This window comes from Lygodium microphyllum, chromosome 2 (assembly GCF_053477565.2).
Source record: "Lygodium microphyllum isolate KBCC chromosome 2, Lygodium_microphyllum_v1.1.10, whole genome shotgun sequence".
NCBI classification, from domain to species: domain Eukaryota; kingdom Viridiplantae; phylum Streptophyta; class Polypodiopsida; order Schizaeales; family Lygodiaceae; genus Lygodium; species Lygodium microphyllum.
In genome coordinates, this window is record NC_141136.1 from 161,844,708 (window position 1) to 161,872,179 (window position 27,472).

Genomic DNA, 27,472 nt, shown 5'->3' on the forward strand with positions numbered 1-27,472 from the left:
GCCACTTGGGTCCATTTCAAACAGTTGTTTGCAGCCTTATGGTTAACTAACCACGTTTGAAGTAGATGTCATGACTGCATGGCATAAATTGGACGCGGCAAATTGTGCAGATTTAGAAGACTAGAATAAGAAAATTTGGGAAGCACTTTTGCCCGTGAGTTCTTACAGGACAGTGCCCCTGTCAGAATAAGTTGAAAAGTACTGTTGCGGTTTGCCTGAAGCCATCAGGGATTATTGTACCAAGGCTAGGATTACAAATATGGTACAGTTAATTGAAAATACTGGTGTGGCAAATGCATTGTTGAAAGGAAAAGCTGATAGCTTTAAAGGCACTGAAAAGAAGGATTCTTAGTTTAAGCAGGATCCTAGCAAGAATAAGAAGCAATTTTCGGAAAAGACCAGCTTTACAAAGAAGTCTTTTTGAAAGAAAAGATTTCAGCGGCAACCTCACACTTCTTTTAAACTGGGTAAATGATAGAAGAGGCCACTTTTTGGCAAATCATTTGAAGAAAGAAAGGATTTAATGATGGCTAGGAAATGCTATATGTGAACAAAAAGGCCATATTGCTTCTAAGTGCCCATAGCAATATTCTAAAGATGCGGAGGATAAAGATGCGCCCAGTAAAAAGGAGCCCAGCATTGGCTTAGTGCCTGATATGGTGGGAGATCAATCAACTGATGATGCTACAGAATTGTGCAGAGCTTGGGGAAAGATCAGAGATTCCACAGTGCTTATTTTCTTTAATCCTAGAGCTCGTGTAAACTTTATCTCACCGTGGCAGCTAAGCTGGGTATACGTCTCGAGGAAATGGGACCAGTTGGACAGGCTGATTTGGCATGCCTAGAACATACTGAACCTGTCACCCCCCATTCTTGGCAAACTCCGTATGCATATTCAGAGCTATATGGACACAGAGGAGTTCCATATTATGCCTTTGAGGGCTGTGATGTTCTGTTGGGTATTTCATGGTGCCATAGGAAGCATGCTATCTTGGATACTTACAATAGAACGATTACTCTTGTACATAAGGGCAAGACTCATGTGTTAGATGTGAAGCTTAAAGGAGAGTCTGTCCCAGTTGTTTCTGCTTTTGCAATTACTTCTGTAATGAAAAATCATATTTCTGCATAATTGGTTTTTGCAAAGCAAGTTAATGAAGTTGATAGTAATGTATATGTACCAGATGAAAGTAGAAGGGCTTTCTGGGATAAATTTAGTGACTATTTCTCAGATTTGTTACCAAGAGAGTTACCCCCTGAGGGGCCTAAAGATCATACCATAGATCTTATTCCAGGGACTAGTCCGCCCAATAGGCCATCGTACAGGGTCAGTGCAGTGCAGCAGAAAGATTATGACACAGGTTAATGAGCTTCTAGAGAAGGGACTAATTCAGCCCAGTAGTTCTCCATTTTGTTCACTTGTGTTGCTAGTTCAGAAAAATGATAACTCTTGGTAAATGTGTATTGACTACAGAGCCTTGAACAAGAACAGATTAAGAATAGGTTTCCGATTCGAAGGATAGATGACATTTTTGATCGATTACAGGGAGTAGGAATGTTTAGCAGAATAGATTTGAAAAGTGGATACCATCGTATCAGAATCAAGCCACATAAGACTGCTTTTAGAACGACATTTGGTCTCTATGAATTTCTAGTCATGCCGTTTGGATTGACCAATCCTCCTGCTACGTTTAATAGGATGATGGATAGAATTTTCCGCCCTTATCGAAGTTTTGTTGGCACATTCTTTGATTATATGATTATCTTTTCAAACAAAGAAGAGGAGCATAGAAAACACTTACTTACAGTCTTTAATGAGCTTAAGCGTAATAGATTGCTCATTAATGGCAAGAAGAGTGAATTCTTTTTGGAAGAGATTCACTTCCTTGGGCACATAGTTTCTAGAGATGGTGTGAAGATGGATCCTGCAAAGATAGAAGCAATTGTCTCTTGTCCAGACTTGAAAACCGTTCATGATGTCCGCAGTTTCCTTGGTCTATGCTCTTACTATAGAAGATTTGTAAGACACTTTGCAAAGATTGCTTCTCCTTTACATGTGCTTGAAGAGAAGGATGCCAAATGGCAATGGATTGACAAAGAGAAATCAACATTTAGATGTTTGAAGGGAAAAATGACTATAGATCCAATACTTATTTTACCAGATCTGTCTAAGCCATTCGTAGTGCAGTGTGATGCATGTGGAAACAACATTGGTGCTATATTAATGCAGAATGGCCGAGTTGTGGCATATGAGAGTAGAGTACTTTCTGCCATTGAAAGGACTTACCAAATTTATGAGAAAGAGTTATTGGCTGTGATCCATGCACTTTCTAGTTGGAAGCACTGTTTGCTTGGTGCTGATTTTGTAGTGCAAACAGATCATCAAACACTTAGATACTTTCTCACACATGCTAAATTGTTAGAGAAACACATGCGTGGGGCAAATTTCCTATCTATGTTTCATTTTCAGATAGTGCATGTGGAAGGCAAGAAGAATGTAGTTGCAGATGCTTTATCTCGCAAACCACATGTGTTAATTGTTTCAATTTCTTATCACCATGAATTGGATGATTTGAAAGAGCAGTATGCTGATGACGAAGATTTCTCTGAAATCTATGAAGAGTTGATCAATGGCCAACATCATGATCATTATGTGTTCAAAGAAGGCTTTATCATGATGCATGAAAGACTATGCGTTACAAAACAGCTAAGGCTAAAAGTTTTATTAGAAAGTTATACTCCACCGTATGTAGGACATCGTGGTATTGATGCTATAGTCAAAGTGGTAGAGACTTTTTTCTATTGGCCAGCCTTGAGATCTAATGTTGATGCATATGTCAGATCTTGCCTTGTATGTCGAAAGGTCAAATTTGATAGACAGAAGGCACGAGGGTTATTGCAACCACTGCCTATTCCAGAAAGGCCGTGGGAAAGTATTGCCATGGATTTCATTTTTGATCTTCCAAGAACTTCTTGAAGGAATGATGGAATCTAGACTATCATTTGCAGATTCAGCAAATAGACAATTTCATTCCTGTAAGGAAAAAGGTTAAGTCAAAACACATGGTAAAAATATTTATGCATAATATCTTCAAGTACCATGGAATGCCATGGTCAATTGTGAGTGATAGAGACCCAAGAATGACTAGCTTGTTTTGGAAAGCATTGTTTGAAAACATGGGCACTACTTTCATATTCTTTCCATCCACAAACTGATGGACAGTCTGAAGAAGCAAATTCAACTGTTTTAGATCTACTGAAGTGTTATGTTTCAGATCATAAGACTTCTTGGGAACACTACTTGCCATTGGTTGAGTATGCATATAATAATATAGTGCACTCATCTATTGGCAAAGCACCTTTTGAGATTGTGGAAGGAGGAAAGAAACTGCCTTCCATTTTGCAGACAAAAGATAACATTTTTGAAGCAGATCGTTATGTAAAACATTGGGAAGAAGCATATAAAAAGATTAAGTATGCCTTAGAAAAGTCACAAGCCTAACAGAAAAGAGCTGTTGATAGTCATCATCGAGAACTCTTGTTCAAAAAGGATGATTGGGTCTTATTGCGTTTTGAAAAGGCACGTTTGAGAAAACAGAAGGGCAAGGAACGTTTATTTCCAAAGCTGAGTATGCGTTACTATGACCCTTTTCAAGTCTTAGAGAAGATCAATGATGTGGTATATAGGCTGAAATTGCCAGAGAATCGGAAAATTCATAATGCATTCCATGTGAGCCTATTGAGGCCTTTTATTGGTGAAGTGCAAGAAGATATGGTTCAAGAGAAACAGCTTGAAGTAAAGGAATTAGATGAGATTCTAGTTCCTCAGCAGATCCTGGCATATAAGGATAGGAAAGTGAAAGGTAGAGTTATAAGAAGATTTTTGGTGAAGTTCAAGAACTAGTCACCAATGGATACCAAATGGACGGAAGAGAATTGGAAAATTCATAATGCATTCAATATGAGCCAAAAGAGTGAAGATGCATGACTTAGCATTGATTTCTTTTCGCAATTTCTTCATGGAGATGAGTTATATTTGTTTGTGGTCTACGCCTTTCAACTCTATGTGCTGTCCTTGCCAATTAAATCCCATTTGCATTTGCTCCAAGTCTAAGGCAAAATTTCCAAGTTCTTTCAATCAATTACATTCAATGACAATGTCAATCGGCCCCATATCCAAAGTGATCAAGTCTATGTTTAGTGTGCAAGAGGGCAATAAATCAATTGAAGTGCATGGACACACTTCTTTACTAGACTCTTATGCACCATTGGCCTTGTATTTGCAGGGAAGAATCCATATCAATGGGTAGCAACTTCAGCCCATTCAAAGATTTGGTGTGACGAAGCTATGAGTGTTGCTCGTATCCCACTAAAATATGTGCAACCTTGCCATTAATGAAGCCTTTGAATCCAAGTGTATTTTCCCCTTTGCAACTAGTCCATGCATCATGTGAGATGGTACATAAGGAAGCATGAGAATCATGAGTACCACCTGGATCAAATGGAAATCCATCCATGGGATCATAAAAATCTTCATTAGTGGCATGTCTAAAAGAGTCTGTTGATTGGCTGAAAACTTGCCCATACTTGGTAGATTAATTGAAAATATTATTGCCCATGAGCCTGGCCAAGACAGAAGATGCATATGTAAGAATGCTCACGGAATAAAAGTCACTATAACTGAGCCACATTACACTTTTTGATGTGGTTGCAATGATAAAAGTTGCTCAGAACAACTTGGGGAATGCAGGGATCATCATCCCTAAAATTTAGGGAGTTACTATTTTTGGACCCCAGAATCTGTTCGCGTCATTATCTTCGTTTTTGTAGGAGAATTAATTCTTTGGTCTGTGCCGAGGTCAAATTTTGCACCGAACATGGAGAATTTTAGACTGGAAGATTTAAACGGGAAAATTGTTACATGTATGCCATGTGGCACACATTCCCAAAAGAAAGAGAGAGAGAGAGAGAGAGAGAGACAGAGAGAGAGAGAGAGAGCATTAAAAAGAAACGTTATATGCCTAAGGGGTAGATCTAAGAATGAAGTTTTGAGGAGCTAAGGGTAGATTGTTGCAAGAACATCAGCTATGGAGAGTACTTCTTCGACTCTGACTCATGTACGGAGGTAGAGCTTGCTCCCTCTGGTCAACTCTCTCTCTATTCTAAGAGGAAATGCTCTACATGATGGGCTGATTCCATCGAAAGTTTTTTCAGCTCTGATTTAGTGCTGTTTGTGGGACTGTTGTAATGCTGGAATGATGCTTTCCTAAAAGGAATGTTGTTCTGGACATGTTGGATAGTAAGAACAGTGAATTCAGAGATCTGTAGACTGCAATTCTGCACGTGAATCATTGAGTTTTGGGTCACAGAAAATGCTTTCCTAAAAGGGATGTTGTTCTGGACATGCTGGATACTACGAACAGTGAATTCAAAGATCTGCAGACTGCAATTGTGCACGTGAATCATTGGGTTTTGGTCACAGAAAATGCTTTCCTAAAAGGGATGTTGTTCTGGACATGGTGGATAATAAGAACAGTGAATTCAGAGTTCTGCAAGAGAATGCAATTTTGCACATGAATCATTGAGTTATGGTTACAGAAAATGCTTTCCTAAAAGGGATGTTGATCTGGTCATGCTGAATTGTCCTTATGCTACTGTCCTTATGCAGCTGGGATTTACTCAGAAAAGATAAAAACCAACTGTTCACAGGTTATGTATTTTGGAACATTTCATTTTTGTTATTTTCCATCTTTTAATTGATAAAGAAATACCGAGAGGGGCGCCGGTCTTCGGGGCCAATCTGGTGTTGAGCGAGGGAGTAAGGTCTCTATTTTTGTGTGTGTGTGAAAAGACCAGGTGTTAATTGAAGGAACTACCGCTTTATGTGGGTCATAGACTGGTTTCACGATATCTTGAGTTCTCTAAGGGGAAAGAAGTAGAAGATGACGACGAAGAAAGAGAAGATGACGATGACGATGATGAGGGGGGTAGGCCCCTCCCCCTGGCCCTCTCAACTAGTCCTTGCGGCCACTTGGATGGTGGAGAAGCCTCGCCGCCGTGCACACTGACAGGTGGTGGGTGGGGGAGTCACCACCACCACCACTCGATACCACTTTCCCACCTCCCTCTCGTTATAACCCCCCCTCCCAATGGAAGGAGAGGATGATGCCTCAACCTGTTGTGCTGACGGGCACACACACACACACACACACACACAGAAGAAAGAAAGAAATATATATTAACGTCTACATAAGGCCAATGTGGCCTATGAGACAAAATCCAGAGTACATCCATGTCTAATGTCATCTCATCAGTAAGGTAAAGATAACATTACAAATAAGTGGGTGGCCTATGAAACAATACTGAAAATAACTATACGGTGGGACTATACTAGGGTTGAACCATGTGTAGTGTTATTCCATCGATAGAAAAGAAAAAAAAAGGAAAGGAGAACCAGATCTGATAGAGCCATGTACAAAAAGTGTGGTGGAGACTATAGGTTGTAGTTGATCTCAAGATCTGCACATGATCTCAGCTATGATGCGGTCCCTAGCTGCTTCACTGATATGCCTGGTGGTGAGTCTTCGGTGTCTCATGATAATGGCTCTGATTCGACTGTGGTGTGGCCTTCTCGGACATGGTCCTGGTAGACGGGGTCGTCGTGGTCGATGAAGGGAAATGGCTCTATCCAATGTGACTCCACGGTGTGGCCTGTAAGGTGTCTGGCTGGGTGGCTCTGTCTCTGCTAGGCTGGTAGTGTCAGTAGGGTCGGCTCTGTAGAAGAAGTCTGTCACTGCTCTCTATGTGTGTCTTTCTGGATGAGCTGGCCTCTTGTCTTGTAGTAGTGCAGTTCGGCGCCTCCCGAGCTCTAGGAGGAAAAGACCTAGGCATCTCTGGTCCTCGTACTCCATGACGCGACGAAGAGGTCCAAATCCATCACGGAAGAGGCAATGGTACCGTCCTTGTATGTCATAGTATACCGTGCATCTGTATATGTAGTGCTCCTCCATTTCAAGCTCTCGACCACAAAGCTGGCAAGTCCTATCCTCTGCTAGGGTATTTGTCCATCTGCTTGTCTCCATCTGAAGCCTATGTGAGGAGGTGCGAATCTGTCTGATAGCAACCCGTACGCTATGGGAGAGATGGGTGTCCATATATGCTGGCCGAATAGTGAAACCATCATCAGAGAGACACAATAAATGACTCCTGTAGAACTCCATCCTCGATCCTAGAGGGAGTGGTGGATGGATCCATGTCTTTGCTGTCTCAATCCTCAAGATATCAGCTCTGATCACCTGGTTCAGCTCTGATCAGTTGAGAGAAAGTGTAGGGCAGTCAAGGCTATAATCCAAAGGTGGAAGACGGTCAATATCCAAACCATGTAGGCTCATCCAAATAGCCATCTGTGAAAACCAACAGTTCTTCTTGCCTCCTGCTGCTAGTTGTCTAGATGAGGTTAGTGCCAATCTAGAGTATCTATGGTGTGGAAGTTCCCATAGTCTATACCAAAAGGTCAGTGCCCTAAAGAGTGCCTTCGTAACTATAGGTGTTGCCCCTAGTTCTACTCTGACAATGGGATGCGAGGTGGACAGCTTACTCCTAATCATGCGTGCTATCATCATGATCAATGGCCTTTCCATGCTATCCCAACCATCATAATAATCCCTCTCTACTCCAATCTGATTAGTGAGTGGGCTAAGACGCCTGTGGTACAAGCTCCAACCCCATACCTCTGCTCCATATAGTAATGTAGGTGTGACTAGGGTGTCAAACAACCAGAGTTTGGTGCAGGGCTCATGGAACTGTATGTGAGCACATTGACTCTCAAGTGCCCCTAGTGCTGCGTATCCACGTGCCAAACGTGCCTCTAATGCTTCCCTCAACGAAAAACGTGGGCCAGAGAAGGTGACTCCCAAATCGACATATTTCCTCACCTATGCTCCAGTATGTCTCCCCCAAATGTGAACTGGTACATAGATCTAGTCACCCATGCTGCTGAAGTATTGAAAACCATGGTTTTGGTCTTCCCAAGGTCCACTATGAGGTCTTTGTCTCTACAAAAGATGTGCAAAGCGTCTAGATGGCACTGCAATCCCTCTGGTGAGTCTGAAATGAGAACAAAATCATCTGCATACAGTAATATCGGTATCAGCACCCCTGCCAGGCTGGCTCCAGCTCCTCCTCCTCGGTCTATGTAATTAGACACTTCATCTATGTATAGACCAAATAATGTGGGTGAAAGTGGGCATCCTTGTTTCACTCCTATGGTACTGTCAACCCTCTCTGATAGCCCCCTGGGTGCTCGTACATGACCTGTCACTGCCTCATATAATGCATAGACACCCCATTGTATACCCTCTGGTGATCCAATGTCTTGCAATCTCTGCAGGATACGTGTATGAGGCATTGTATCAAAAGCTTTGCGAAAGTCTACAAAGCAACAATAGATCCTCTTGTCTTGGGCTCGACCCTCCTCAATAATGGCTCTAAGTGTGAGAATGTGGTCCAGCGTGGTATATCCTCGTCTGAAACCTGCCTGTCCTTGTGCTCTCTTCCCTTGCATTTCAGCCCATTCACTGAGTTCATGCTCCAATATAGATCCGTATATCTTGGCCAAAGAATGACCGATCATGATAGTCCTGTAGTTGCTAGGAATCAGGGGATCACCACTTTTAAATGGCGGGATTATAGTATTGTTTGACCAACTCATAGGGAAACCTTCACATACTACTCTATTGAACATATGTGAATATGGGTGCTAATATGTCACAAGAATGTGAGAAATGTTCTGCTACTAGTCCATCCTCATCCTATGCCCTCCCATTTTGTAATCTATAAATTGCATCTCTAACCATTTTCCATGCGAAGAAAGACCAGTGTGTTGGCCTACAAGCTTGTGGGGGCTGCATAGGTGGCTGTCCTGGTAGGTCATACAGTTGTCTCCCATAGTCAAGCCAAGCATCTGGTGATGTAATCTGTATGGGGGGCTGTCTTTCATGAAACATCTTCCATGCGCTCTTGCTATCCCGCCCCAAAAATAGCTGATATATCTCTGCTTCTGCTTTCACTAAGTAGTCTCGTTTCTTCTTTCACACAAGGCATTTGAAGAACGCCTTTGCTTGGCAATGTGTCTGAGTGCCTAGCTCTGTTGGGTATTTCACTCATGCCTCACTTACGCCTACGCTCACATCGGAGTGTCGCTGATCAGTAGGACACTGGGGCACTTTTTACTCTCGGTAGAAGAGGTTTTTTCCCCCAGACTTATGGTATTATTTCGTATTTGCTTATGACACACACTTACGGGCACTTACCGTGTTCAGGTGTAAACACCCCCCTACAACCCTAGGGTTTAAGGGTTGTACCTTGTACTTTCAGTTCACACTCTTTCAGTCTATTTGCATTGGGTGTCCTACTTCACTCTCTACTATCTACTGTTTTCTGTGTTGAGCTTTGATTTTACCTCCACTGTCACATTTGTTATGAGAGCAGCATTGGCTCTGTTTAGCTCAGCTCCATTCAGCATTCGGGACTCTCTGCTCAGGTCCAGCCTCAACCTTCAAGAGTACCCTGCTTTTCTGCCTGGATCATCAATACCCTGCTCATCACGCCCAGCACCAGCTTGGTACCCCAGTGCCCTGCCAGTCTTCACTTGCCTGCGTCTGTGATCAGTCCAAACTGCTGCGCCACGTCAACCAGTCAGTCGCCTGAATTGCCACCGGACAGCCGTCAGCTACTTCGCGTCTGAAGCGCCGCCAGACAGCTGCCCGTCGACTGTGCTTCTGTGCTGTTCGTCACGGCACGTCAGCTCGCCACACCAGCTCGCCTCTTGTCTGCCGTGTGCTGCTATGCCATGTCAATGACAGCACGCCTCTTTTCAGTGCCGTGTTTGACGCCTCCTGTCCGCCGTGTGCTGCTGCGCCACGTCAATGACAGCTTGTCAGTTTTTTTTATTAAAAAAATTTCTTAATCCTTTCATTTCAGTAAAATTTTGGAAGAGGGGATTCCCACGCAGCAGCAGGAACAGCATTTAGTAACGTGTTTGGGACACATTGAATGCAAATTTCTGGCCAAATTTATCAGACATTTTGGGGCTTTTATGTTTTTTGAGGACATTGGCATATGAACTGCAACTATAGTCACAGAAAGACTGTTTTGAACACATTTGAGGGAAGAAATTTTGGGGATTTTTCTGGTACAGTGTTGCTGAACACTGATTGCACGTTGGACTGCGTGCATAACAGACAGTTTTGACAGAGTGCACCTCTGTACACTAATTGCAGAAAGTTATTTCCTGCAATTTCTGAAAATTTTCAGATTTCTAGTGAAGTTTTGCTTCGACATTGATCCTTTGCATTTTCGGTAATTGAAAAATCATGGCAAATCAGGGAGGAGATGTTTTTACCTATGTATCCAAGGAGGACAAATTGGTTGGAAATAACTATTCACGTTGGTCCTTCATGATGAAGAATGTACTTGTAGCCAAAAATCTTTGGGATTATGTCAGTGGAGAAGAAGCCCGACCTCGAGTTGTGGCTCCAGCTACTCCTCCTCCAGGAGAACGTGCACCACGGGCACCTCAGCGTGCTCCACTTCAGCCACTTACCCAAAGAATAGCAGCTTAAAAAGCATGGGATACAAGGGATGCACAGGCTTTGTCGCTGATTGCATTGGTAGTTCAGCGGGAGTTAATCATCCCTCACATTCGTCCAGCAGCTTCTTCACGAGAAGCTTGGCTAACTTTGGAGCAGATGTTTGCAGACAAGAATGAGACTCGCATCTCTTTCTTAAAGAAAGAGCTAGAGACATTGAAAATAGATGAAGGTGATTCTATTTAGGATCACTTGAATAAAATTCAGGACTTGCGAGAGCAACTCATGAATGTTGATGAGTACTATTCGGATGCACAGATGATATCCACCACTTTGAACACATTACCTCCTTCTTACTTGGCTTTTCATACGGCCTTAAACCTCACAATGAGGATTGCCGCGCAGCCAATCACTTTTCTTTAGTTAGTCAGTTTGCTTCTAGAGGAGGAGCAAACACGGAGGAATAGTGGTGTGGATGCTATAGCCTCTGAGCAGGCTTTTATGGCTAGACAGAAGGGCAAAGGCAGCCAAGTGAAGCATACTCCGCAGAGTTCTGGGGTTTCTAGCATATCATAAGCAAACAAAAAACAAGGGGACACACAAGCCAAAAAAGGAAAATGCCATTATTGCAAGAAGCCGGGCCACTATATCACTGAGTGCAGAAAGCGCATTGCCAAAGAGAAGAAAAAGGAGTTAGGAATGTCAGTTTATGATGCTCCTTCCATTGCTATTGAGTTCGCATCAAAGTACTATTGCTTTTACACATGCAGTTATGATACTTCTTAGGCTGATCGAGCATTTAACTCTACTGAGGATGCACGCACTTGGTTTTTTGACAGTGGTGCTTCTAGGCATATTACATCCCGCAGAGATTTATTTGCTTTTGTTTGTGGAACTCCAATTGGCAAGTCTGTACGGTGTGCCAACAATGCATCATACCCTATTAGAGGTATTGGGGAAATTGTGCTCACAGCCATTGATGGCTCTACTCTCCGCCTACAGGATGCTTTATTTGTGCCAAGCATAAAGAAGAATTTGCTTTCTATCTCTTCTTTGGCACGTTATGGATTGCAGGTCATATAGGATGATGACAAATGCATGGTGAGAGACAAAGAACACATGACTTTGGTCTTGACAGGCACTTTATGTCATGGGTTATACGAGTTGGATGCTCTTTCAGTTGATCAGTTAGCATATTTGACATCTACTCTTACTCCTGCTATGATATAGGCAGAGTTATGGCATGCTAGGATGGGGCATGTGAACTTTGGCAGCTTGATGCTCTTACAGTGTACGCAGAAGCTAGATGGATTACCTCTATTGGAGAGACCTCTTGAGCACTTGTGCGAAGGATATATTTTGGGGAAAATGCATCGTTTTTCATTTCCCTGTGATGTTGCTTTTAGAGCAAGAGCCAGGTTGCAGTTAGTGCATTCAGATATATGTGGACCTATGCAAGCAAAGTGATTGGGAGGATGTTACTATTTTGTGACTTTTATTGATAACTTTACTCGATTTTGTTGGGTCTACTCGATGGTCAAAAAGTCAGAAGTGTATGATGCATTCTTGGCTTTTATTGCACTTGTTGAAAACCAATCTGGTTGTAAAATAAAGACTCTTCGTTCGGATCGAGGGGGGGAATACATGTCCTCTATGCTGTAGGGTGCTGGATCTCTTGGATTGCTTTATGCCAAGGGGGGACCACTGCAGTTACATGCTTACAGTGATTCTGATTGGGCTGGTGATTATGATTCACGTCACTCCACTAGTGGCAATTGTTTCTTTCTTGGCTCGTCTTGCATATCTTGGCTTAGCAAGAAACAGTCCACTGTTGCCACATCGTCATGTGAAGCTGAATACAAGGCAACTTTCACTACCACAGTTGAATGTGTATGGATTAGACGCTTGCTTGCTGATCTGGATGTATCTGTTACGGAGCCTACTCCTTTGTTCACTTACAGTCAGAGTGCCATTGCAGTGGCACGGAACCCAGTGTTTCATGCACGCATGAAACACATTGAGATACATTATCACTTTGTCAGAGAGAGGCTACATGCAAGTGATATCAGCCTTGTCTATTGTCCTACCACCAGTAATGTAGCAGACATCTTCACCAAAGCTCTTCCGCATGACAAATTTGAAGCATTTCGCCATGCTTTAAATTTGATCTCCTTTGGTGGCGGATGATCCTTGTACTCTTGATCATTCTTCACTCCCGGGGGGGTTTGTTGGGTATTTCACTCACGCCTCACTTACGCCTACGCTCACATCGAAGTGTTGGTGATCAGTAGGACACTGGGGCACTTTTTACTCTCGGTAGGAGAGGTTTTTCCCCCCAGACTTATGGTATTATTTTGTATGTGCTTATGACACACACTTATAGGCACTCACCATGTTCGGGTGTGAACACCCCCTATAACCCTAAGGTTTAAGGATTGTACCTTGTACTTTCAGTTTACACTCTTTCAGTCTATTTGCATTGGGTGTCATGCTTCACTCTCTACTGTCTACTGTTTTCTTTGCTGAGCTTCGATCCTACCTCCACTCTCACAAGCTCCACTTCTCTCTGTAAGCGAGCTCGGGTGACTCTACACTCATCATCATACCAGCTATTTTGGGGAGCAGTAGATCGTGTGGGTCTACCTCAGGGCAAGGTGTGTGGGAATGCATACATGGCTGATTTATGTATGGCCTCTGCTAAATCCCTTGTACATTCTTTCAACGATCTGCTCAAATCCAAATCATGTAAACTGGTTTGCAGAGAACCACTGTAGATGTGTGAGGTGTTTTCTGTAAAGTAGTATTTGGGATTTCTAGGGAGGCATTGTGTTTCATGTTTCATATGTACACAAGAGAGCATGAATGTCAAAATAGCATGATCGGCTGCTATGCCAATTGGTCTCTTAGATATCTTAAAGTTTTGGATGTCTTGTATCAATACTGGTGAGCCCATCAAATAGTCCACAGTTCTTGCCCCTCCTTTGTGATTCTAGCATGTCAAGTTGTCAGATCCTGGCCATTGTGGCAGACCATTAAAGACGGCTAGTTTGTGTGCACTTCCCAAAGTCAATAGGTGTGTCCCATAGGTACTCACTTCTTTATCCTGGGCTTTCTTGCATAGGCCTATTTCATCTATGTCGATCTCTTTGAAAATGGCATTATCATGCATATAAAAGTCACTCTGTCTATCTCCAATGCGTGCATTGAAATCACCTACTAATAATATGTCCCCAGTGCTAGCATATCTCATGATATCCTCATAAAGTACATCAAAGGGAGATCCATCACGTGTGGCATAGGTAGAATTTGCAGGAGGAAAGTAGCATATTGGGATGAATATATCCCGTGGTCTTCCTGCATGTATCCTAATTCATAAATATCATGCATCATCATCTCTTTTCATTACTTACACTATCCCTTTGAGGTCTTCCCGGTATAGTATTGCCACACCTCCAGAACCCCTAGTGCTTTTTGGTTTTCTAGCTACTGGACGAAATGCACTTTCCCACCTGTATCCTCGCACGTCTGGTTGTCGGCTACCTTTACATTGGTGTGTTTCTGTGTACATTGCTATATCTATGTTTCAGAAGCTATCTTCAAAGTAACTAGCATCCAAGCGTAGGGCTCCATTACAATTCCATATTGACATTCGAAGTGTCTCATAGGCCTCGTATCGTCATGAAGTCCTTTTGTCAGTGATGATGACTCGTCCATTCCTATAAACAACCCACTTTCCCTCTTTGCGAGCCTCCAATACTTTGGACATGTGTTCTCTGCGATGTGCTATTTGTGCTGAGGTAAGGTCCTCATCCAAATAAATCTTCTCACCCTTGAGGGCTCTCCTCTTGGAGAGGAAGACCTTTTTTTTCTCTATGTCCCCAAAGCGAAGAATTAGAGCCTTGGACTTAGAGTCCTCCTTCCCCACTCTCCAAGCACTGATGAGGACCAATTTTGTCAGCAAGTGTCTTAGCATCTTTCTGTCGGCTGCTCTTCTCCTCCCATCCTACTACCCGTACGTGTAAAACCCTAGCCCGTCTCCTAGCCTCTTATTCCAAGGTAGCATTCATTACTTCAGTCTTGTTCATGGATATTCCCTTATTCTTTTTTACTACCTCAATGCATGGGCTGGCTTCTTCTATCTGCTTCAGTGTTGTCTTTGCCACTTCTGCCCATGAGTGAACCTCCCTTTCACATGCCTTCAACGCCTCTTTCTCTTTTTGTAGTTCTTCTTGCACGTTCATTTCTTTTTTCTTAAATGTATTCAATTCTTTCTCCAGTTCTCAGATTTCAGATTTGTAGGCATCTACCACTTTCAGTATTTTAATTTTCAGTGTGTGCATTTCGGACAGCATTTGTGCCTGTAATTCATTCTTAATCTTTATCTGCATGTCTTGCATTTCTGCCCTCTGATTTTCTATCAGTTCGGCTTTGACTTGCTCTTGTATTTCTCTCTCCAATTCTTGTCTCATAATTCATAGTTCAGAGCGAATCATGAGATGAATTTCTTCGTATTTCTTTTCATTCATGTGCGTGAGGTTTTTCCATGCCTGTCAGATGCTAGGGAGACGGTCCAATCACGGACCCTACAACCATACGTCTCGTACCGTGTGTTCTTAGAAGGGGTGTTCAACATTGCTTCCATGGACGGTTGTGTTAGTTCTTGATCAGATTCGTCTTCCAGATATTCATTTTCCATGGTTTGATGCTTGCATTTGTCTACATTATCCATCTCTCACACACTCTGTGTGCAAAGCCACTCAGCTTGTACTTTGTACTGCCAAAATTAGAGCAAATTCTGTGATTCTTGCAAATTTCCAGGGTTTTCCTAACCCCTCACTAAATTTTTGCAAGCCCGTAATCTTTTACGAGCCCGAATGCCTTCACACTGTTTACAGTCACCATGTAATATTTTCACCTATAAAATATTATTAAACTTGACTCCAAGCACGCCGCGTAAAACCTGTGCAAGGTTATCTCCCGCATAGTAATTACTGGCAACCTAATCCGTACCCCGCACACGCAAAAATAAGGCCTCCGCATTGTGAAATCGAGGCCAGGGTTGAAGACCGTAAAAACCCATGGGAGAACACCCTTTTGAAGGGGCAAATGGATAATAATGTAAATTTATGCAATTTCTTTTCCCTAATTATCCCTTCCCCCAGCCGATGCATGGCTGGAGGAGAGGGAGTAGGAGAAGAGTAAGTAAGAGTATGGGGAGCTTGTTGAGGTGGAGATGCATGGGAGAAGAGGGAAGCATGGGGGGGCTCCACGTGTGTGGAGTCTCTCCCCCCCCTTAAGCTCTATATAAACCCCTCTTAGCCTTGGGGGGAAGTGAGGAAAGAGGAGAATGCTGCCGTGCTGGGATAGGCCGCCGTGCTGGAGACGCCGCCGCAAGGAGGACGCTGCCCTCATACGCCTGCTGCTGCCGCCATTTTCCCCCCCTGCCGTCGTCCCCATCATCACCCCCCCCCCCCCCCCCCCCCTCCCAAGTCGTCAAATCCTTCCCATCTTCCCAATCATTGGGACCACGTTGACTCTGTTCAAAAGAATCAGAAGCTTCTAAAGGGATAAGGGCCATAGGCCTTGTTCCTACGTGCCCTTCCCCAATTTTAAAACCGGGTGCATTAAGCTCCTATTCCTACGCGAGGAGAAGGTATCGACCTCCAGGGACTCTCAGAGAGCGAGAGTAAAGGCTAGAGGGAATCCACGGAGTCCATTATCACGTCTACGATGGCTCCCAAGAAGTCGCAAGGCGCACCCGTGGGAGGTTCCTCCCCGAACTTACACGTGGACATCACCGCGGATCCACAAGCCCAGGTTCCACGAATTTATTCTCACATGAAGAAATGTTTTAAGCACGCTTAATTCCATAGGGATAATGCATATTACGCTTATCGTTAATTCATGTGGTAGTGATAAAAGTACATTTGATAAATTGTCTCTTTGAACGATAGACAAGGGTTGGTGCATGTCATGCAATTGGATCGTTTGTATTTCCAAAATTGTGAACATAAACTACTTGTCCGTCTTAGGAGATTAGCTGCATGTTGCATTGTTGTGCATTTTAAAGTGAAAGTCTAAAACGCATATTGCCTAGGGTTAAAAAGGAAATTGTCAAATGCATTGGCCCTGAAGGAAAAGAGTATCTTGCATTTAGTCAATAACCTTCTTGTTATGACTCGCATGAAAATAATCATTTACGTCCATTGCACGGCATGAAAAATGAAACCCTGGACAATTGCATAGTTTGGGAATGTAACCATGGACTTGTAAGTTGCATGTAAAAGATGATTGGAAATGGATTAAGTAAATACTAGCCTTAGTTTTGCATGAACTTCATTTACAATGTTGTATCTAAGGGTCGCATGTTACATATTTGTAAATTTCATTCATCAAGAGTTGCATTTAAGGAAAGGTTGCATGGCTTATCAAAGCATGAAACTCAAATGCTTAGACAAAAGGTTATAGGCATTATTCCTTGATGTAAATCCTAGTAGGCCCTAGGTAAGTTACTCTCCAAATTATCATGCGTAATGACTTTAGCAAGAAAAGTTACGGTTATTGCAAACCTTTTGGTGTGTAGAAGTAATGATTCACATGTTTACATGTATTGTGACATCTTGCAACTGTTTACACGTTTGAACAAGTTTAGCATCTCTAGGAAAGAATCGTCCTTGTCGTAAGACAAGTAGGTCAATTTACCCCAATCATTTGTGGTATTATAACTGTTAGAGTTTCGTATAGACATAACTAGCCGATACAATAAAGACCTAAAGTACTAGCTAGGGCTTGGCACGTTAGAAATGCAACCAAGTATCGTACTTGGACGCCAAGTCGAAGCCCTCAAAACCAAAGGTCCTACCCACATTCACGGAATGTTTGGGTCAATTGGACGCTCTTGCAAACAACGATCTAGGGTTTCTACCCTAAGGATCGTTCGATCTAATGCTAAAACTCGGATTGAGTTTGAAACCCTAGGACCGAACGTTGTCGGCCTAGTACAATTGTACTAGGCCGAACGTTATCGGCCCAGTACAATTAGGGTTGGGATGGTAAGAAGATACCCCAAACCCTAATACTAAAACTCGGATTGAGTTTGAAAACCCTAGGACCGGCCTAGTACAATTAGAGTTGGGACGGTAAGAAGACACCCCAAACCCTGCATCTCGTCTAAACAAAATTCCTTGACCGGGAAACGCCGTTCTATGGGTGAAATGATCCCATGAGTTAGATGCGACACTGGTGCAACAAGTTGCAACGTCGCACGGCCTTGTGGTTTAATCACAAGATAGATTTGTCATTCCTTGGAATGAGGTTGGCACGTTCTAGCGCAAGTCTAACTTGCAAGAGGACGAGTAGTCATCCTGTTACATCACCTTTCTTGGGCTGACTTGCCAAGTTAAGGGAAGTTATGTTTTGCTTAGTAAGCAAAGGATTAATCAAGTTAGAGCGACATGGTCGCCAAGATTCATTGTTCTAACTTTTAAAAAAACCTAAGGTAATGGTTAAGTTGGGTTAACATGGTATGACCCTAACCCAAGGACCAAAGGGTGAACAAACAAAACCTTGGGGATCTTGCCAAGTCGCAAATTGATCCTGGATCGAGTGCTGGATGCATTTGGAGATAAGGATTCACTCCTTAGCAGTTGGCCAAATAAACGACCACTGGATTGATTGTGCTTGTAACAGTTTAGGAGCACTGTTTGTATTATTTGCTCAAGAAACTAAAGATGGAAAGATAACCAATGCTTCAGGTTGAAGGCCTGAAGGGAGAGGCAGCATCAGTTGCCCTCAACTGTCTGCCTGACCCTAACCAAGGGGGTTGTTAGCCGCACCGGGAACATGGACCAAACCCGCTGTGAGAGGTCTCTCCGTTGAGCGCTACTTGGAGCAGGAGAACGCTTGGGTGCCAGGGGGGGCTTTAGCCGTAAATCCCTTGCCTTCCGGGCCCTGTACAAGAGGCCAACCTGACTCGGAATTGGATCTCGAGACCCGCATACTAGTCTACGGGCGAAATCTTGGATTAGTAATCCCTGTGTATTGCTGGATAGCCTTCTGCCGGATTATAGATTAGCCTACGGGCTGGATTATATGGATGTATTCCAAAGATAAATAAGATAACCTGTTGAAAAGAAACTTGTTTGACATTGTTTTTCTATGTCAAGTGCTAAGATTACGTGAAGGAACCGGTGTCTAACTGGCTAATTAAGGAAGCTGCTTAATGCATGTCTAACTAAATGTGGTAGGTAATTAGACAACTAAAGCAACCCTAAGGAAAGTGCGGTGGATGTAGCCATGGGTTCGTCCTATGGATGGGTGGTCCCGGTTGGCCGGGAACTTTTCTCAAGTGAAATGGACTGCAAGGAACCCTTCTCGAAGGAAATAACAACAGGCAACGCTGACCTAGAGTTCAGGTTACTGGAATCCCGATTTGTGCTGTTTTAGGGGAACGGAATGGACGATGTCTTATGGGCAGAGAGGTGGAGCTTTGCATCTCTCTCGTTTCCCATTCTCCTTGAACCAAGTGCAGCATGAATCCGCTTCGACCCTGACGTTTCTGTGTAAAGTAGTTCGCATGGGGTTCGATGCTAGCTCCCATTTTAGGAATTTTACTATTAGGGAAAACCTGATTCAAGTCGGTCCTAAGTGGGAACGGCCGGACTACTTCCGCTACATGGCAGACTCGGGAAGTCCTAGATCGCAAACCCCGTAACATTCCATGGGAGTGCCGGGCGGAGCTTTCTAGACTCTCTTCCCGATGGATTGCTAAGACGTGTCCTGCAAACGAACAAGTGGATACGTTACAGTTGGTATCAGAGCGAACCAACGAAGGATCTGTCTTTATAAGAAAACTTAATAAGAAGAACCAAAGCAAATATTGCTGTTAAGAACATTTCCTTATTTATCGATGCTATCTTGTAGAGTCATGAAGCATGGAACAGGTTCATGGTGTTCCAGGTCATGTTTATGACCGCGATGCATGCCTCGGATTATTGACGAAGGATCGATATGATGAACATCCTAGACCGCATTTACAATCCATCGCCTTTGTACGTGGAACGGAGATGGACAGGTGATTCAGGAATCTATCACATAGCTGCCCACCGATTTGCGTACCTTCGAACCAACCTAAAGAGAATCAAGTGGTTGGAGGACCTGAAGATCGTGGAGCTGTTCATTTTTGTTGAGGCTCATGTAAACATAACCTTACATGTCAGGGGTCGGAAGGTCAAGTTGAACACATATGTGTACGAGGAAGTGACCCGCATAATCCCTGTTGACAGGATCAAGGTGTTGGGACGCTACAAGAAGAATGGGTACCAAAGGAAAGGATACCCTAATCTTCCAATGACTAATCAATTCCTGAAGATCCATGACCCAAATCCATACTATTACCCAGTTCCCGTAGCTGAATGTAACACAACCTTATTCTCCCCGAATTAATATATCAGATTACTCTACCATCCCAATAAATATTGTACTCCGAAAGGGCTATGCCCATATGAATGAAATATAACTTGTTTTTATCAATGATTGCCTTAACTATGAGTACTGATAAAAAGTTAAGTGGTTAGGTTTCTTAGCTGAAAGTTGAATTGGGTATGAAGTATAATAGTAACGATTAGCGAGTTGTTAACGTTAAGAATCTTTTACTCAGGCACAACCCCAGGTACAAATTCCTAGTTCAAACCCTACACCAAGTATTGCTGTGATTTAGGAGAAGAAGTTTCTTCTCAAGCAGATCAAGCCGTCAGAATTTGACGGGAAAGAAAGGACTGTCCAAGTTGATGCTGAGATTTGAATCGAGTCCATGGAAGATTACTTTGAAGCAGCCGGTACTGCACCCGCCAACTAGGCAATGCTCGCCAAGCTGAAGCTCACCGGCAAAGCCAAACTTTGGTGGAAGCAATGGTGCAGAGACCAAGGAATCTCAGAAGAGTATGTTACCTGGGAAAAGCTGAAAAAAGCTGTGCAAGGAAGATACTTACCACCTGCGTATCGCACGCAGAAGATGAATGAGTTCTATGAGCTGAAACAGCTTGGTCTGACCCTTGACGCATACTACTCAAAGCTCACTTCACTTCTGAAGTATGCGCCACAAATGGATATGACATAACAAGTGCCGAAATTTTGTGCCGGATTAAACCCACTTGTAAATACCCGCCTCGAATCAATGCGCCCAACAGATCTTCAGGACACACTCATTCGAGCTGCGCCTATAATTCAGGAGGTGCAAGCCATGCCAAGAAGTAACAAGACTTGGTCTTATAATGATCAGAACAAAGGAGCATATAGGTCCCAGGCGAAGAGAGTTCAAGGTCAAAACCGGGGACAAAGGAAGAAAGCAAGGACCAACAATGTCAATAACTTTGTCCCTACCCAAGGTAATGGCCGCAATCTCTGTTGCTTCCATTGCAACGAGCCTGGTCATTTCAAAAGGCAATGTCCCAAACTTGGCGGAGTACAATGTCAAGGACCATTCCAAGGAACCGCCCGTGGCCAAGGAGCCGCCACCCGAGGCAGAGGAAGAACCGCCTGTGTTGCCAATAGGGAAATGTGCGAAGAAGAAGACCCGACCATGGAAGCAGACTTTGAGAGGGCAACAGTCCATGCCGCCCTTCACAAGAAAGGCCCGAATCGCCAATTTTCGGTGATTCAGACACCATCGGATTATCAAGGTAAAGGCTTCAAAACCTTGATTGATTGTGGCAGTACACATTCCTTTATCTCACTAGCTTATGCAAGAAGATTAGGAATAGCCACAATAGAAGCACCTACCTTGCTTGTGGAATTAGGAAATGGTCGTGAGATCACTTGTACCAAACAAACTGCTAAGGTGGAATTCTTTCTGGGAGGAAAGTCGACTTCGGTCAGATTCAGGGTCATGAACCTAGGTATCCATGAGTGTTTGCTCGAGATGGATTGGCTTAAACCTAATGACGCCTACATTCATTGTGGAAAGGGCTAAGTTTCCTTTCGAAAATCTGAAGAGGAATTGGTCACAACTCAAGGGGAAGCTGGAGAGTCGAAAATTCAATTGGCCAAAGCATCTCAGATAATAAAGGGAGTTAGAAAGGGACTACCTGTCTACTTAATTAAGCTTAATAAGCTAGATCAGAAACAGGAGTGTAGTGAGGAACCTTTATGGCTAAAGGAGTACGCAGACGTATTTCCTGAAGAGCTGACAGAACTTCCACCTCAAAGGGAAGTTGATCATGAGATTAAGCTAGTGCCGAGAGCTGCGCCAATTGTAAAGAGGCCATATAGGATGTCCATCCCGGAAGCGATTGAGCTGAAGGAGCAACTCAAGCAACTGTTAGATCAGGGCTACATCCGTCCCAACAGTTCGCCATGGGGAGCTCTAGTGCTGTTCTAGAAGAAGAAAGATGGAATGCTTCGGCTGTGTATTGATTACAAAGGGTTGAATCAATCAACCATTAAGAACAAGTATCCTATTCCAAGAATAGATGGACTTCTTGACCGTCTTCAAGGTGCGAAGATCTTCTCCAAGATTGATTTCAGGTCTGGATACTATCAGATAAGGATCAAGGAAGAAGATATCCCAAAGACGGCATTCAACACAAGATATGGGCACTTTGAGTTCCTAGTCATGTCATTCGGGCTGACGAATGCACCTGCCACCTTCAACAGGTTAATGCAGGATATCTTTAGGCCATATCTTAATGACTTTGTACTCGTCTTCTTTGACGATACCTTAGTCTATTCCAAAGAGGAAGAAGATCATGAACCCCAGCTTTGGATTGTCCTTGAGACAATGAGGGCACACAAGATTTATGCCAAGATGAAGAAGTGTGCATTCTTCAAACGTCAGATTGAATATCTGGGATTCATCGTATCAGCGGAAGGAATCTCAGTGGATCCGACCAAAGTCAGAGATGTTCTAGAATGGCCAATACCAACAACTGTCGAAGAAATACGCAGTTTTCTTGGATTGACAGGATGGTATAGGGTCTTTATAAAAAACTATGCTTTGATTGCAACACCTCTGACCGATCTACTGAAGAAACAAACATCGATTGCATGGTCAACTGCCGAACAATCTAGCTTTGATAGATTTAAGCAAAGTTTGGTATTAGCACCTATCTTGAAACTTCCGAACCTCAGTAAGTAGTTCGAAGTAGTAACTGATGCTAGCACACTTGCCCTAGGATGTGTGCTTATGCAAGAAGGCCATCTTGTAGCATACTCTTCAAGGAAACTGAAGAGCCATGAGAAGAATTATGCTACCCATGACCTAGAGCTGTTAGTTGTCATCCATACTCTCAAGCTTTGGAGACACTACCTGCTGGGTAACAAGTTTACCCTAGTGACGGATCATAAAAGTCTCAAGTGGATCTTTACCCAGAACGAACTCAACATGAGGCAACGTCGATGGATTGAAGTGTTGAAGGAGTATGATTTTGAAATCAAATACCGGCCTGGAAAGGAGAATGTAGTTGCCGATGCACTTAGTCCCAAGGCATTCCTTAATTCTCTAATCTTGCAAAATCCATCAACAGCTAGATCTCTAGCCACAAAGGTATCCATGCCAAACAACCCAATATTTGAGCTAGCTAGAGAAGAAGCATGCCATGATCCAACCTATCAAAAGATGCTAAGGGAGATCCCTATCAAGGATCAAGACCCGAAGCTACAGGCTAAGTATCAGGAATTCTCTATTAATAGTGGACTTGTCTACTATGAACGAGATTATGTATACCGGCAAGCCAGTCACTTAAGCAAAAGATACTTTGGGAAGCTCATGATTCCTCTTTCTCAGGACATCCTGGCTATGCCAAGACCCTCAATGCAGTCAAAAAGAGCTACTATTGGGAGAGGCTTAAGGGTAACGTTCTCAAATATGTCATTGAGTGTTTGTCTTGTCAACGTATTAAAGCTGAACATGTCAAAATGCTAGGAAAGTTGCAACCACTTGACATTCTCCAAATGAAATGGGAATCCATCAGTATGGACTTTGTTGTTGGCCTACCCCAAGTTCAGGGAGGATACAACTCCATTATGGTTGTGGTCGATATGCTCACTGAGGTTGCGCACCTTATTCCTGTTAAGACAAACTATAAAGCCTCTGACATTGCAAGATTATTTATTAAGGAGATATTCAAGCTACATGGGTTGCCCAGAAAAATCATTAGTGATCGTGATTCCCTCTTTACATCACACTTCTGGAGAGCTATCTTTGAAGCCATTGGGACTCAACTCTGTTTTAGTACAGCTTACCATCCCTAAACCGATGGTCAAATGGAGCAAGTCAACCAAGTCATCGAGGATATGCTAAGGGCACACTGCTGCCATGAACCAAAAAGGTGTATTCAATACTTGCCACTGGTTGAGTTTGCCTATAATGCTTCTTACCAACAAAGCATTCAGATGATCCATTTTCAAGCATTGTATGGGCATGACTGTCGAAGTCCTTTAAACTTCTCGGATTCAACCTTGAGGGTTGAAGCTTCAAGGCAGATGCTGGAAGATATGGACGACCAAATGAAGTCAATAAGACAGGATATCCAAGCCGCCAAGGATAGACAGAAGGCATACGCGGATTTGAAACGTCAAGATGGAACCTTCGAGGAAGGAGACATGGTCTTCGTTCACGTACGCCCGAAGAAGAGTTCCCTATCCTTAGGAGATTGCAAGAAGCTAAGTCCAAGGTATTTGGACCCTACAAGATCCTCAAGTGCATAGGATCCAATGCTTATAGACTGCAACTCCTTGAGAACCTAAAGATTCATAATGTATTCCACATCAGTCTACCGAATAAGTATGTATCTAATCCTAGCCATGTACTTGATGACCAACAAGTTGTAATGCCTAGCCAAGGAGTCCTTGAGCTACGGCCTGACAGGATCTTAGATGTTAGGGAGAGATAATTGAGATCCAGAACCTTGAGAGAATGTCTCGTCCCGTGGAAAGATTATCCCGAGGAGGATGCCACTTGGATAGATGAAAGTACTCTCAACCAACAATACCCCCAGTTCTTCTCGAGATGAGGACATCTCGATTCCTCCAAGGGGGAGAGAATGTAATATTTCCACTCAAAAAATATTACTAAACTTGACTCCCCGCACGTCGTGTAAAACCTGTGCAAAGTTATCTCCAGCATCGTAATTACCAGCAGCCTAATCCGTACCCCGCACGGGCAAAAATGAGGCCTACGCATTGTGAAATCGAGACCGGGGTTAAACACCGTAAAAACCCGCGAAAGAACACCCTTTTTGAAGGGGCAAATGGATAATAATGTAAATTTATGATTTTTTTTTTCTAATTATCCCTTCCCCCAGCCGATCCATGGCTGGAGGAGAGGGAGTAGGAGAAGAGTAAGTAAGAGTATGGGGAGTTTGTTGAGGTGGAGATGCATGGGAGAAGAGGGAAGCATGGGGGTGCTCCACATGTGTGGAGTCTCTCCCCCCCCTTAAGCTCTATATAAACCCCCCTTAGCCTTGGGGAGAAGTGAGGAAAAAGGAGAGCGCTGCTGTGCTGGGATAGGCCGCCGTGCTGGAGACGCCGCCGCCAGGAGGACGCCGCCCTCATACGCCTACTGCTGCCGCTATTTTTCCCCCCTGCCATCGTCCTAATCACTCCCCCCAGTCATCAAATCCTTTCCTCTTCCCAATCATTGGGATCACGTTGACTCTGTTCAAAAGAATCAGAAGCTTCTTGAAGGGATAAGGGCCATAGGCCTTGTTCCTACGTGCCCTTCCCCGATTTTAAAACCGGGTGCATTAAGCTCCTATTCCTACGCGAGGAGAAGGTATCAACCTCCAGGCAGTCTCACAGAGCGAGAGTAAAGGCTAGAGGGAATCCACGGAGTCCATTATCACGTCTACGATGGCTCCAAGAAGTTGCAAGGCGCACCCATGGGAGGTTCCTCCCCGAACTTACACGTGGACATCACCGCGGATCCACAAGCCCAAGTTCCACGAATTTATTCCCACATGAAGAAATGTTTTAAGCACGCTTAATTCCATAGGGATAATGCATTTTACGCTTATCGTTAATTCATGTGGTAGTGATAAAAGTACATTTGATAAATTATCTCTTTGAACGATAGACAAGGGTTGGTGCATGTCATGCAATTGGATCGTTTGCATTTTCCAAATTGTAAATATAAACTACTTGTCCGTCTTAGGAGAATAGCTGCATGTTGCCTTGTCGTGCATTTCAAAGTGAAAGTCTAAAACGCATATTGCCTAGGGTTAAAAAGGAAATTATCAAGTGCATTGGCCGTGAAGGAAAAGAGTATCTTGCATTTAGTTAATAACCTTCTTGTTATGACTCTTATGAAAAGAATCATTAACGTCCGTTGCACGGCATGAAAAATGAAACCCTAGACAATTGCATAGTTTGGGAATGGAACCACGGACTTGTAAGTTGCATGCAAAAGATGCTTGGAAATGGATTAAGTCAATACTAGCCTTAGTTTTGCATGAACTTCATTTACAATGTTGTATCCAAGGGTCGCATGTTACATATTCGTAAATTTCATTCATCAAGAGTTGCATTTAAGGAAAGGTTGCATGGCTTATCAAAGCATGAAACTCAAATGCTTAGACATAGGCATTATTCCTTGATGTAAATCCTAGTAGGCCCTAGGTAAGTTACTCTCCAAATTATCATGCGTAATGACTTTAGCAAGAAAATTTAGGGTTATTGCAAACCTTTTGGTACGTAGAAGTAATGATTCGCATGCTTACATGTATTGTGACGTCTTGCAAACTAGTTTAGCATCTCTAGGAAAGGATTGTCCTTGTCGTAAGACAAGTAGGTCAATTTACCCAAATCATTTGTGGTATTATAACGGTTAGGGTTTCGTATAGGCATAACTAGCCAATACGATAAAGATCTCAAGTACTAGCTAGGGCTTGGCATGTTAGAAATGCAGCCAAGTATCGTACTTGAATGCCAAGTTGAAGCCCTCAAATCCAAAGGTCCTACCCACATTCACGGAATGTTTGGGTCAATTGGACGCTCTTGTGAACAATGATCTAGGGTTTCTACCCTAAGGATCGTTCGACCTTATGCTAAAACTTGGATTGAGTTTGGAAACCCTAGGACCAAATGTTGTCGGCCTAGTACAATTAGGGTTGGGATGGTAAGAAGACACCCCAAACCCTGCATCTCGTCTAAACAAAATTCCTTGACCAGGAAACGCCGTTCTATGGGTGAAATGATCCCATGAGTTAGGTGCGACACTTGTGCAATAAGTTGCAACGTCGCACGGCCTTGTGGTTTAATCACAAGATAGATTTGCCATTCCTTGGAATGAGGTTGGCACCTTCTAGCACAAGTCTAACTTGCAAGAGGATGAGTAGTCATCATGTTACATCACCTTTCTTGGGCTGACTTGCTAAGTTAAGGGAAGTTATGTTTTGCTTAGTAAGCAAAGGATCAATCAAGTTAGAGCGACATGGTCGCCAAGATTCACTGTTCTAACTTACAGAAAAACCTAAGGTAATGGTTAAGTTGGGTTAATAGGGTATGGCCCTAACCCAAGGACAAAAGGGTGAACAAACAAACCCTTGGGGATCTTGCCAATTCACAAATTGATCCCGGATCGAGTGCTGGATGCATTCGGAGATAAGGATTTACTCCTTAGTAGTTGGCCAAATAAACAACCATTGGATTGATTGTGCTTGTAATAGTTTAGGAGCACTGTTTGCATTGTTTGCTCAAGGAACTAAAGATGGAAAGATAACTAATGCTTCAGGTTGAAGGTCTGAAGGGAGAGGCAGCATCAGTTACCCCCGACTGTCTGCCTGACCCTAATCAAGGGGGTTGTTGCCGCGCCGGGAACGTGGACCGAACCCGCCGCGAGAGGTCTCTCCGTTGAGCGCTACTTGGAGCAGGAGGACGCTTGGGTGCCA

The 27,472-nt window shown here is 43.4% G+C and overlaps 1 protein-coding gene and 1 pseudogene across 10 annotated transcripts in view; one reads left to right on the forward strand and one right to left on the reverse strand.

Moving 5' to 3' along the window:
- LOC148040555 (uncharacterized protein At2g34160-like) overlaps positions 1–27,472 on the forward strand; it is a 186,519-nt gene that overhangs the window by 78,087 nt on the left and 80,960 nt on the right. The window lies entirely within an intron of this gene.
- LOC148040556 (uncharacterized) lies at positions 6,513–8,407 on the reverse strand (annotated as a pseudogene).